General features: G+C 34.4%; 1 protein-coding gene across 1 annotated transcript in view; it reads right to left on the bottom strand.

The window, feature by feature from the left end:
• LOC145276713 (DET1 homolog) overlaps window positions 1–14,589 on the bottom strand; it is a 361,408-nt gene that overhangs the window by 89,124 nt on the left and 257,695 nt on the right. The gene's annotated exons all lie outside the window — the stretch shown is intronic.

Raw genomic sequence — 14,589 nt, 5'->3', positions numbered from 1 at the left:
AAAAATTCAAAACCATAAATACAAATGTTTGTACAGTGTTGATCAATCTTATTATAATCTATTGAATGGAGCGCGAGATCGGGGTGCAACTGTTAACCAGATTTTTCCTTAGTGATCAGTTGAGTCAACCAATATAAAGTGACGATCCAGGATAAGTGGAACAATCCAAGAAAAGGAGTGGCTTTCTCATCTATATCTCCATGCAGTAGCCAATCAAAAGGGAGCCCTTGATTCATCCTTGACTATAGCTTTAAGTTCTTTGCATCTTCAAATATTTATTCTAGGAGTTTGGTATGCTTTTTTTTTTGTATTGGAAGATTGTTTTTGACTTTGCAGAACATGTTTGAGTTTTGCAAAGGGGGAAAAAAAAACAATAAGATCAATGTTTAGTGAATTTTTGTTCAGGAAGCCATTATCTTCAGGTATTCTGATTTGGCAACACCAGTAACTGAAGCTTTGGATTTAGAAACAAGATGTGAAGAATTAAGATATCTGAAGGTATTCCCCCCCCCCTCGTTTTTCTTTGTGTAAATATTTGTTGCGAAGAACCGATCACTAAGGAAAAATCTGGTTAATAGTTAAATACCAGAATTTTGATCTCTTATATAAGATCGGCATGTCTGCAAATGACCTGTTAGAATAATTTTACTCCATCTTGGCAATGGCTGACAACGAAATCCAGCGCTATCTTTCTGATCAGGAAGCTTTTTTAGATTTCGATTCTTCAAGAATGAGCATACGAACAATCCAAAACTGGTGCCACAGGGATCTTTTTTTGATTAAAATTGGTTTTCATCTCGATACACTAATGATCATCACAATCAACAATAAAAATGTATGCATTTGTTGATGATGATGATGATGAAAATAACAAAAGGATCAAAATGATTATTATCTGACTCACTGTTGTTAAGTTGTGCCGGAAGTAATTAGCCGCATGCAGAAGGCACAGTACAAAAAAAAAGTATGATTAAGAAAGAAGATTGCAAGGCGTGTGGACATCCAAATAAAATGAGGAGTAAAAATGGAGAGCTGGAGGAAGAAGGGGCTAAACAGAAAGAGAGAAGAAAGAGACCGACAAAAAAAAAAAAAAAAAATAGTTACAAAAAAGAAAAAGAAAATTATCTAAATTGTAAAATAGTAACAGGGAGAGCAAAAGAGAATTTCTAATCAAGATTTGGTTTTTCTGTTTTACTGCAGAACAACTCATTTTCGGATAAAGCCAAATAATATTTATTGTAAGTAATTAATTTAAGCCAAATTGCTATTTCATCTAGAGATCGTGGGAGGGGGTAGGTTCATAACTTACCACAAGAATATTTTCATATAATTAGACACAATGGATCTGATAAGATTTGAACTTGGTACATCTGATTATGTAGTTTACGAGTGTATCGGGTTAGGTTGACAAAGTAACCTCTCGAATTGAGAGAAAAAGAAGGACAGAGAAAGAATGAGAAAAAAAAAAAAAAAGAATAAGGGGGAGATAAATAAAAGAATGAGAAGGAGAAAGAGAAAAAAGAATGAGAATGAGAGAAAGACAGATTGAGATTGAGAGAGAATGATATTAAGAAAGAGAGAATGAAATTAAAAGAAAGACAGAATAAGATGAAGAGAGAGAAAAAGAGAATGAGAGTGAGAGAGAGAATGAGAGTGAGAGAGAGAATGAGATTGAGAGAATAAGATTATGAGAGAATGGGATGCAGTAAGAGTAAATGAGAGTGAAAGAAAGTAATTGAGAGAGAGAGAGGGAGAAGGAGACAGAAGGAGAGAATGAGAGAGAGAGAGAGAAGGAGAGAGAGAGAGAGAAGGAGAGAGAGAGAGAGAATGAGAGAGAGAGAGAGAATGAGAGAGAGAGAGAATGAGAGAGAGAGAGAGAATGAGAGAGAGAGAGAGAATGAGAGAGAGAATGAGAGAGAGAGAGAATGAGAGAGAGAGAGAGAATGAGAGAGAGAGAGAGAATGAGAGAGAGAGAGAGAGAAAATGAGAGAGAGAGAGAGAGAAAATGAGAGAGAGAGAGAGAGAAAATGAGAGAGAGAGAGAGAAAATGAGAGAGAGAGAGAAAATGAGAGAGAGAGAGAGAAAATGAGAGAGAGAGAGAAAATGAGAGAGAGAGAGAAAATGAGAGAGAGAGAGAGAGAAAATGAGAGAGAGAAAATGAGAGAGAGAGAAAATGAGAGAGAAAATATGAGAGAGAGAGAAAATATGAGAGAGAGAGAGAGAGAAAATATGAGAGAGAGAGAGAGAGAAAATATGAGAGAGAGAGAGAGAAAATATGAGAGAGAGAGAGAAAATATGAGAGAGAGAGAGAAAATATGAGAGAGAGAGAGAAAATATGAGAGAGAGAGAAAATATGAGAGAGAGAGAGAAAATATGAGAGAGAGAGAGAGAGAAAATATGAGAGAGAGAGAGAGAAAATATGAGAGAGAGAGAGAGAAAATATGAGAGAGAGAGAGAGAAAATATGAGAGAGAGAGAGAGAAAATATGAGAGAGAGAGAGAGAGAAAATATGAGAGAGAGAGAGAGAGAAAATATGAGAGAGAGAGAGAGAGAAAATATGAGAGAGAGAGAGAGAGAAAATATGAGAGAGAGAGAGAGAGAAAATATGAGAGAGAGAGAGAAAATATGAGAGAGAGAGAGAAAATATGAGAGAGAGAGAGAAAATATGAGAGAGAGAGAGAAAATATGAGAGAGAGAGAGAAAATATGAGAGAGAGAGAGAAAATATGAGAGAGAGAAAATATGAGATTGAGAGAAAATGAGATTGAGAGAAAATGAGATTGAGAGAAAATGAGATTGAGAGAAAATGAGATTGAGAGAAAATGAGATTGAGAGAAAATGAGATTGAGAGAAAATGAGATTGAGAGAAAATGAGATTGAGAGAAAATGAGATTGAGAGAAAATGAGAGAGAGAAAATGAGAGAGAGAAAATGAGAGAGAGAAAATGAGAGAGAGAAAATGAGAGAGAGAAAATGAGAGAGAGAAAATGAGATTGAGAGAGAGAAAATGAGATTGAGAGAGAGAAAATGAGATTGAGAGAGAGAAAGAGATGGCCAGTGGGAGAGATGGTTAAGGGGAGAGGAAGAATCAGTGCAAAATGGAGAGACTGTGAGAGGAAGAGAAAACATAACAGAGCCTGAGATAGAGAACTTTTTAAATGAGTAAGCGACTTAATGTGTGCAATTATGTTTGTCATTCACTTATGAATGGCTTTATATATTTTAAAAGTTCTGTAATAATTGGTAGTTTTATACAAATGATAATTTATATAATATCACAAATTAAGTTATCAGTTTTAAAATATTCTAATATCATCAAATTTATAGATAATGATTATTTGGAATAATCACAGTTATTTTTTACATTTAAAATAAGTATATGAAAGCGTATGTAGATAAATTTTCAGAATACAAGAACCATACCAGTGAAACTCACATACCAAAACTAAACATTTGTTTTATGTATAAGCATATGTTTAATCTGCAAGACATGAGCAAAAATGACGTGCCTATGTTTGATGCAATTAAGTAAACATTTGTATTGGAGATATTTAAGATAGAACAGGTCATTTCCGGACTTTTCCTTATTAGATATAAACACTATGCATCGATGCATTTTTGTGTAGAACCCTGAGATACGGCATTAGTCCATCCCATGTGATCGTAAGGTGAAATCACCGTATGGCAGGACCTAAGCCAAAATTTTATACAGTACATATTAAAAATTATTAACGAAATACAGTACAGTATATAATTAAATAACATTATAAATAACACTAAGGAGGGACAAATACCATACCCAGGGGCCGAAAAAACATTGTATCGTAACATGGAAAAAACGTATTTTAGGGCCACTGTATCCGAGAGTTCTCCTGTACTTGGTTATTAATTGTTGGAGTAAAAACATGAAGAAAATAGAAAGTGGACCTTTGGTTTACTTTCAACAATCTCATAACTCACTTTCCTTTAGTCCTCACATTCTATATGAGTAATGTTTCTGACAAAGAGTGAAAAATTGCTGTTTTCTGGTCGGAATCTATCTATATAACACTTATTATTGGCTAATTTTGATCTTTAAATTTTTTTTTTAAGCTCATTTTCCATGCTTTTGTCTGGGGGCAATATTCATAAACAAAAAAAAAAAACAAAAAACTAGTACATGTAAATTTATTTTAACGACGGTCACAGAGAGTACAAATCTTCACCAATTTACTGTATCATCCCCCCCCCCCCAAAAAAAAACAAAAAAAAAAAAATACACACCTAACGTTGATTTAAGGAGTCAACTGGAAAATTTTCATCGATTTTATTTAAAACTGACTCAGGAGTAAATTCTTTCTATTCAGCTGAAGTAGAGGGGTCAGGGTTGTTTTAAAATTTAATTTATATTCTTCCCATGTGTTTGACATTAAATTTTGTTTGCTAATTTGACTAATGAATTTTTGCAATGTGTTTCAGCTAGCAGATTTCAGACATTTTAGCAGCCATCGTGCAGTCATTTTTTAAATTTCTGTGTTTTATTGGTATTTACCCACATTTGCTGATCATTTCCTAAATTGATTTCGATTTAAAAAACGAATTTTGCCCAGTATTATCAGCTTTTGCTCTATTTAGTTGTTCTCTTGTTAAACTTCCTTACAACTGCTCTTTGCAGTCCAATAGCTTTTTGCCTCTATCAACCCAACATCTGTTACATGTTTAATTCCTAGGAATGCCGTCTGTTATTTCAATTCACATTTCTATGAAATTCTGCCATTTGTCTCCATATGCTGCAGTTTGTTTTATTTACACTTATATTCAAACATTTTCCAGTTAACTTTGTCGAGCTTCCAATCGGGTGTGTTTTCATGATTAGATTCTGTTTTCAGGAAAAATTAGAAAATGATCACTGTTACAAGTGTCATCAATGAACGTTTTATTTAAACACTAGCGAGAGTACCCGGCGTTGCCCGGGTGTTTAGAGGTGTGTGTTGAAGGGGGGGGGGTAAATCAAAACAAAAGAATAAGCGAAGTAATAGCCCTGTTTAAATATTATATAAAAAAAAAACAAACGGACATGATGCAAACGAACGATGTTAAAATTTCTTAAAATCGGAAAAACAAAAACTAAAAAAAAAAACAAAAAAAAAAACGCGAACGTGATGGAAAAAAAACAACAAAAAAAACGAACTTAATGCAAAACGAACGTTGTTAAAACTTATTTAAAAAAATCTAATAAAAATTAAAAAAAACAGTGAACGCGAAAAATGGCATGATAACCCTGCTTCAGTTGGTGGGGGTGGGGATAGATGGAAATTAAAAGTAATAACCTTATTTAAAACGAACAAAAACAACAAAAAAAAACAGCAAAAAGTTTTGGGAGGGAGGTAAGCTCGAACCCGAAGCCTTGAAGTTAATAGTTTGATGACATACGACATTACGCCACAAAGCCAGAGATGTTAAAAAGAGTCCAAAATAAGGATTTAAAAACGAAGGTCAAATATAAGCCGACGCAGGAGCAGAAAAAATGAATTCACAGCGCAAATTTTGTTGTAAGATAAAAGTGGCTGAAATAAAAGAAATTTACGTTGTTTCGTAATTGTTAGATATTATCATCTCGGTAGTATATAAAAAGTTATAAGAATGAGCAAGCAAGCTGAGAAGCAGCCGGAAAAAAGCCTTTGCCAGACATACAGAAAAAATGCACACACCCACAAACACATTTTGCTTTTATATATATAGACTAGCGTGGGTGCCCGGCGTTGCCCTGGTGTTTGTAGGTGGGTGGAGGGGGTAGATCCAAACCCTATGTTAAACCTCTTTAACAAATCGGAAAAAAACCTCAAAAAAAAAATAGCGAACATGATGTAAAAAGAAAAAGTTAACTAAAAAAAAAAAAATTTTTTTAAATCGGAAAATTTTTTAAAAAAAGTTTTGATAGGTAGGTAGGATCGAACCCAGGACATTGAGGCGAACTTGATAACTTATCACTTGCCCACAAAAGGAAAGTAACTGAAAACAATTTCAATTTAACGTTTATAAACGCACAAGTGGCAGGTGCACAGCGAATTTAATTAGGTCAAAGGAAATTAAATTCTGCACTTAATTTAATAGCGGGGTAGTTATTTTGGGTTTGTTTTTTTATCCAACTTTGTCTGGTTTTGTTTCCCCAACGTGTTGGGGAAAACCAACTCCCCCTTTATTAGGGGAGTGTCCAAATGAAAGCAATTGTCTGATATGACGGTTTTCACTGACATTGATCAAACGTCCATTGCTTTCTGGATGTTCCCAGCCTGTAGGCCGAGAACTGTGTCTTAGTTTCACATCAGTTTCGCTTTATACGAAAAAGCCCAAGCAACACGTGAGAAGCTGAAATAGCAATAAAGTTGTAAAAGTCAACGTAAATAAATCTAGCCACGATACGCGTTCACAATTCATACATATTATGATCTACATGGTATATAAAAAGTTCTAGTTACCCACTATCACCGCTACTGTTGCTCAACGCCAGCTCAGATGGACTGGTCATATTGTCCAAATGCCGGATCTCCGCCTCCCAAAACAGATTTTCTACTCTCAGCTTGTTGAGGGAAAGCGTGCCCAGGGTGGCCAAAAGATGATATAAGGACAACATCAAAGCAAATCTAAAGCGGTTTTACATGGACCTTGAGACATGGGAGGACGTGGCTGGGAACAGGTTGGCATGGAGGAGCGCTGTCCACAAAGGTGCTGCGCTTTATAGTAGTGACCTAAATCAAGCTGCTGAGGATAAACACAAGCACAGAAAGGACAGATTATTAACCAGACACACCCAACCCCACCCCACCACCACTACCTTTATCTGCCCAAATTGCACAAGACAAATTGGGTCTAGGATTGGGCTCTATGCTCACCTGAGGACCAACAGAAGCCACAACGGAGGACAGTCTTACTTGGACACGAGTGACCGCCGATGATGATGATGATAAAAAGTTCTAAGTGTTAGTAATCCCCCACCCCCCTAAGCCTTTGTTGGACATACAAAAACTCGCGAGCACGTTTTGCCTTCATATAAAGTGGGAGAGATTAAGAAAAAAATTACTCTTTTCTTTTATAATAGAAGCATTTTTTTTTCTGTGATATCAACACACGCATTAAAATGAAATTCATATAGATTGAAGTTCGCATATGGCAGAGTGATGCCCCATAAACATGTTGATAGAGGTTTATGAACCGATGCTAAGCAGACAAAAATCAGGCAGATTGATCGTTTTAGTTTTACCCTTTTTTATTATATCTTGGCACCCTTATAAATTACTGCGACTATTAAATTCCCATAATAGGATGAAAAGTTTGAATTAATTACTTTCCAATTTCATTTGTTTTAATTTGTTTCTTATTCTCTTTTACATGTTTTGAAACATCTCGAGTTGAGCGAGTCATTTGTTCTTAGTCTTTCCCACCAAATGTTTAAATAAAACTTTTGTGACCAAAACTAACATCTGCACGATAGCAACTCGTTAGACACGCATGATCATCACTGAGAGGTCGACATCAACGCCTGCACAAGGGTTTTAAGCTAAGCATAACTTACACAGAAAATGACAGATCCACTCGACTAACAGTAAAATCCAACTCTTTCGCTGTACACATCTCTAGATACTGGAAGATTTGCTACTCTGGTAACTTCTGGTCTCGGATAGGTTGCTTTTGGCCCCCCTCCCACCCAAGTTTCTCCAATTGTATCAACATGCAAAAACTGAAGTGCAATCTGGAAAAATATTATGGCCCAAATCTCCGCCCATAATACCCTTTCTATAAACCTGGCTACTATCACAGTAGTCTTATACTTCATTGACAATGTGTCTTGTTTGGTGTAAACAAAACAATTTTGAAATTCGATCCTATGGATGCAATTTACTTGAAGCATTGTTGTCACGTTCAGGCTGGTACACCAACCACTAGACTTTCCCTCTTAAACAAGTGAAGAAAAAGAATCTCTATTGTAACAGGTCCTGCATTGGCTACCCAGCTCCAGCCCCTTTCGCATCGCCGTAGAGCTTGTTTTATATATACTTCAACAGAATGTGCTACAATGCATTTGCACGTCTCCCTGCCAACATAGCTCTAACAAACCTAATTAGCAGAAAAATCCAACCTCTTCTCTATAGAAATCTATAAATATTAGATTTTCTACTCTAATAATGTCTTCTGTTTCCTCGATCATACCAACATGCACAAATTTAAACAATGTGAACGAGCATTTTATTGCACAAGTTTCATCCCAGGTTTCCTCTCCTATAAATTTGGCCTCTATCACAGTAGTTACTTATGCTTCAGTGGCAATACCACTTGTTTGGAGTGGAAAAAAAAAAAAATGTTTTTTTTTTACAAACGTTTGAGAAGAAAAAAAAACTGAGAAAATTAAAACTGCACAAGCAAACCCGGTCAATCATTTTTATATAACCATATGTTAAAATGTGCAGGAATTTTGGTATGGTCGGAGGGAAAAGGAGGAAATTAATAAATAGGCAAGCAGACTGTCTCGAAACGAACATCCCCTTCAGATAAAATCACATTCACAGATTGAAGAAAATATCAGGCTTACTTATTTGATATAACCACAAGTAAAACAGTTCCCCTCCTCTCCCAGAGCAGGCAAACCAACAGACACAACAAGTAAAAACACAAACAAGATGCAGTTTAAGTGCAGTGGTTAGCTCAGCCATAAATGAATTTTGAAGACGTGAGGGAGGTTGAAAACAGAAATTCAATTTCATTGTTTATAGTATATTTCACACTTTTACTTCAGACATACCTATATATCTATAAACATGAAATTGTCTGTGTGTGTCTGTATGTACATTTCTCTACCAAAGTACTCTGTCAATTTTCAATCTACAGACTCGAGATTTGACATAAGGGGTATTTAGATTTGGGAAAATCTTTAAATCGGTTTTTGTCCAGAAATTTGGCTGCCAAGAGGTCAAAGTTCAACGATTTGACCTTTGAAAACTCTACCAAACTTCTTCGCCAATTTTGGATCTAAACACTTGAAATTTTAGATGTAGGTTACTTGGACATGGATCAAACATTTTAATTTGAGCCCAAAGCAAATGTTAAGGGGTCAAAATTGGGGTCAAAGTTAAAAAAATTTGATCTCTCCGCCAATTTTTAGTCTAAACATTTAAAATTTTAGATAAAGTGTATTCAGACATATAGCAAAATTTTTAATCGGTTTTTGGTTGAAAATTTGGATGCCAAGGAGTCTAAATTCCAAAGATTTGACCTTTGCGGTCTCTAGCAAAATATTCAGCTAATTTTGGGCCTATACATTTGAAATCTTACATAAAGGGTATTCAGACATGCAGCAAGCTTTTTAATCAGTTTTTGGCTGAAAATTTGGCTGCCAAGAGGTCAAAGTTGAAAGAGTTGACCTTTACAGATTTTACCAAACTCCTCCGCTAATTTTGGGTCTAAACACTTGAAAATATATGTTATCTGGACAGGAGTAAAAATGTACTGTTCATAATTTTATGTGCATATGTATATATATATTAAAAAGTTTGACTCATGTTCAGGTAACCTATATCTAAAATTTCAAGTGTTTAGACCCATTGGTGAAGAAGTTTGGTAGAGTTTTCAAAGGTAAAATCGTTGAACTTTGACTTCTTGATAGCCAAATTTTCGCCCCAAAACTGATTAAAAAGCTTGCTGCATGTCTAAATGCCCTTTATGTAAGATTTCAATTGTTTAGACCAAAAATTAGCTGAATAATTTGGTAGAGACTGCTGAGGACAAATTGTTTAAATCTTGAGTCTGTAGACTGAAAATGGACAGAGTACTTTGACAGACACACACACACACACACAGACAATTTCATTTTTATAAATATATAGATATATACATATGCACATAAAGTTATGAACAGTACATAGGGCCTGAGCAAAGCCGGCTTAACTGCTATTTTATAAAATAGAAAATGAAATTGAAAAAATGATGCAATTTTAAAATTAATAGAATCATTATTATTACTAGTAAGGAAACCCAATGTTGTTCGAGATTGAATGGGGGGATCAGTGAATGTTTCACCCTCTCATTTTATTGTCATTGAAATTGGTGAAATCAACCATTTTTCAATAAAATCAATTATAATTGCCTGCCCTAGCTGGGGACCAACCCTGATGCACTGGGAGGAAACTTCACATGCCTCCCCACAGTGACTTAGTCCGCAATACATTGTAGTTTACATTGATTTTATAAAATCATTTTATATAATGGCTTGAATTAAAGTTTTAAAATGAAAATATCAAAGTATTATGATTCAATTGTGCTCTAAACAGAAACATTTATTTTGAACATGTCCCTGTCATATAAAAAACTACCGCTGATTTTAAAGGCTGTGTCTTTCTCCTTGTGCAATAATAAAACTTCTCAAATGCACTTGTGATGTTAGGCTGTATAAGGCGTTAACTTTAGTCAAAATCGCCTGTTCTTTCTTTCATTGGATTTTTTGGATGATCAATACTTATCTAAGACAAAATCGGCCCAGCTGTTTAGGAGTCCATAGAGAGTGAACTCACACACACAAGGTTTCTTTTATATAATAGTAGGGATAGAGATTGTTTTTTTAATAAGACTTGATATTAAAAAAACTTCTTCAGAGATTGTAATAGAAATTATCACTTTCGCAAACGACCTCTTGATTGCTTAGCCTGTAAAATGACAGCAGAAAATGTAGAAAAGAAAAGACAAGAATAATTTTGTAGGTCGCTCGTTGGTGAACGTATGCCATTAATTTGCATATGTGCACAATTGGTAACTGTTAAATGGGACGAATTCTAAAGCATGGGAGTTGAGTTGAGTTGAGTTTTTATTGGACAGCTTAGAATGAGAACGGACCGTGGAAGATAATATCGAATACACGAGGATTTATTGCAAGTTGAGGAAAGAAAGGTAAGAGGACGATTTGATATTGCCATTTTTTTGTTTTGTTCCCTTTCCATTTTATAAGCTATCTCGACATTTTTATTTTATTTTATTTGCAAATGACTTTGATAAGCAGTGACTTAAAAAAAAAAAAAAAAAGGACAGATTCGACATCCATTTAATAACAGAATTTGATGGATCTACTGCTGGGCCGTCTGTTATCAAATGAATTGAGAAGGCTGATCATATTTGCAAATTGTGCAAAATAAAGGAGCCAGCAACAGTCATTCCATTAAGGTTAATCAAAGGGGCCTACACAATGTATCAGCAACTTGAGAATGAACCTGACTGGGAAGAAATTAAGCAGAGTTTATATACAACATTTGGTACGGATCCTTTTGTTGCATGGCAACAGTTCACCACCTGGTGACTACATCCCAATGAAACGGTGAACATTTACTTAGTTGATTTATAGACGTTATCAGCACCGTTCGGTGATGTCAATGACAAAATGTTAAGCTGTGCCTTTTTGGTGGGCTTACCTGAGGATGTCAGTAGACTTTTGCAAGCATTGTCACATATTGACAGATTAACAACGGACGAGTTATTGGCCCAAATGCAAAACATCCTTAAGAAACCAAAATCAATTACAGCAGCAGCCGGCACTAGTCGTACAGCATCTAAACCCAATGGAGACAATATGGATCCTCTCCCAACTAATACTAAGTATGAGAGCCCTGTCTGCTATAAATGTGGGGGTCCTAACCATTTTACTAAGGAGTGCTGGAGTCGAAGTGGTACGATGAATGTTTATCCACAAGCACACAGAAACACTGCCTACGAAACCAGAAGAGGAAATTGTGGAACGTACCAGTTGCGATGACGGTAGTGATGAGGAAGATGGGAACAAGGAAGCGACACCTCCAATTCTACATAGAAGTACATGTTGAAAGCGATCACCATCTCCCTGCTATTTATGTGATAGTGATATCAGGAGGGGGCATAATAGAAATCACCTCCCTTATAAACGACATCATGTTTGCTTAGCCTGTAAAATTACAGCAGAAAATTTAGAAAAGAAAAAACAAGCATAATTTTTTCGGTTGCTCATTGGTGAATGTATGCCAATTATTTGCATATCTACACAATTGGTAATTGTTAAATGGGACGAATTTTAAAGCATGGAGTTAGTTTTTTGTTGGAAAGCTTAGAATGAGAATGAAAGGTGGAAGATAATATCGAATACATGAAGATTTATTGCAAGTCGAGGAAAAAAAAGAAAAAAGACTTTTTTGCATTGTATTGATAAGAGGATGTTTTGACACTGCCATTTTTTTGTTTGGTTTTCTTTTCCATTTTATAAACTTTTTTTATCGTTTTTTTTTTTTTCTTTTCCTTCCATTTGTTGGTATTAATGCTGGTGAGGTGAACTTCCTATTGAGATATAAAATGGTTGGTAAGGTAAAAGTCATCTCAAGGTGATGTGTCCTGTGTTTGAATCAAGAAATGTTCCCATATTTTGAAGCATTATATATGTGTGTATGAATATTTATAACAGAAATTGAAAACTAAAAATGATGCAATTTGATTAAAAAATATTTTTTAATCTCAAATTTACAAACAAAATCTGAACTAGTTTTCTTAATTACCTATTTATGCCTCTACAGCCATCTTTAGAAAAATACTTGGCAAAAGGAAAAAGAAATGCAAAAATCTCATTTCAGCATTTTGTTTTCACAATAGCCGAGTAGATAAAAAAGATTTAACTACAGATCAGTGGTTTAATCCTAATTCCAATTATTCCAAAATGAAACAATCAACAGACTTTCTAACATCATTAGAGAATTTCTTTAGGATTTTTTTTTTTTTTTTTTTTGAGGGATGGGGATTTTTTTAACAAAAAAAAAAAAAAAGTTTAAAACCAACTTAAAAAATGTTACATTTAAATTACTTATCTTTACCAAATGTCTAACTTCTAATAAATTCTGATTTTTATTTTTATTCTAATCTCACCTGACATCCCAATATTGTCCATTTCTTTATAGCATGAACACTACATTTATAAATCTATAAAAGTGAGAATGCGTGTGTGCGTGAGGACACTTCTCAACTTACATACTCAACAAAATTTTATCTACAGACTTGAAATTTGGTATATAGGGTACTCAGACATGTGGAAAACTTTTTAATCAGTTTTCATCCAGTAAAAAGGGCTGCTAAGAGATCCAATTGAAAAATTGGTAGGTGGGGGTGAAAGGATTTTTATCTGTTTATCAACTGTTTCACAGGGTTTGAAAACACTTTTTAAAGATCGTGGCAAGCTGGTTTCGTGGTTATTGTACTTGACTCACTGTCTTTAGGTTTTGGTTTCAATCTCAGCTCGAGTATTTTTTTTTTTTACTTACAAGTGAACTGTTTAGGAAAAACAATACTCGCATGCACATGTCTCAGTTTGTTTTTCCGTTCTTTTTACTTCATTTTTTTAAAGAGAAATTTAAGGTTACGTTTAATACGGAGCAACGCCATGTATATCTTCTAGTCTATATATCCATAAAAGTGAGAATGTATGTGCGTGTGGGAGAAGATATTTCTCTACTTATATACCCAACAAATTTTTTATCTACAGACTTGAAATTTAATATATACGGTACTCAGACATGTGGAAAACTTTAATCCATTTTTATTCGGAAAAAACTGCTAAGAGTAAAAATTGAAAAACTGGTATGTGGGGGATTGTTTGATCTTTATGTTTGTCAACTGTTTTACGACTGCATGTGAGAAACACAACAGCTTCCTTATGTTAATGATAAGTAGGTTTGAAAACACATTCAAAGATCCTATCAAGCTGGTCTAATGGTTATCATACTTGACCCACTGTCTTTGGGTTTTAGTTTCGATCTCAGCTTGAATATTTTTTTTTTTTTTTTTTTTACTTACAAGAAGTGAACTGTTAAAAAAAAAAACATAATACTCGCATGCACATGTCTTAGTTTCTTTTTACTTCATATTTTTTAAATAATTTAACATTACATTTAATTCCTACAGTATTTCTGTTTATAATAAGAAATCTGCAGTGATAAAAATATAATATTTATGTGCATTTTAGGACCGGGCAACGCCAGATGGCCTACTATAGAAAAAAATTATTTGCTCTAGTTAAATTTTTCTCATTTTCCAACAATTTATTCCAATGATTAATTTCTTTCATTACATACCAATGTTTCTCTATATTAACAGAATTATGGAGTTCAATAAAGGTTACAAAACAAAATGGTATACTGATGTTAAAATATCTGTTGATAATTTCATATGGACATAATTTGAACCAGGGATTGAACACCCAATTCCTCAGTTACTTAAACCCTTATATGAACTCTGGTATTCAAATGTGGCCGATTTGAAAATTTTACACATTTCTAAAACTAATCATTTCTTGTTGGTATACACCAAAACTTGACATTAACAACAAGTAACTCCTGAACAAATGCTTTTAACAACTATGTTAAAAGAGTATTATAGCAGGTAGTTAAAGGCGGTCTTAGGAGACACAAGGACATGACGACACTAGTTTGAGTCTAAATAATGTAGGAAAACCATAAAATAAAGGTTGGAGAAGGTCAGAGGTCAAATAGGTGCTTATTCATCCTCAAAATATTTGAGAGAAACATTTTTCTTGTTTGGCTTCATTCTTTTAACTCTCCCAT

This window comes from Euprymna scolopes, chromosome 5 (genome assembly GCF_053919585.1).
Source record: "Euprymna scolopes isolate OS-2025 chromosome 5, ASM5391958v1, whole genome shotgun sequence".
In the NCBI taxonomy this organism is placed as follows: Eukaryota; Metazoa; Mollusca; class Cephalopoda; order Sepiida; family Sepiolidae; genus Euprymna; species Euprymna scolopes.
Note: the sequence above shows the minus strand (reverse complement) of the source record. Positions and strands in the feature narration are given on the sequence as shown.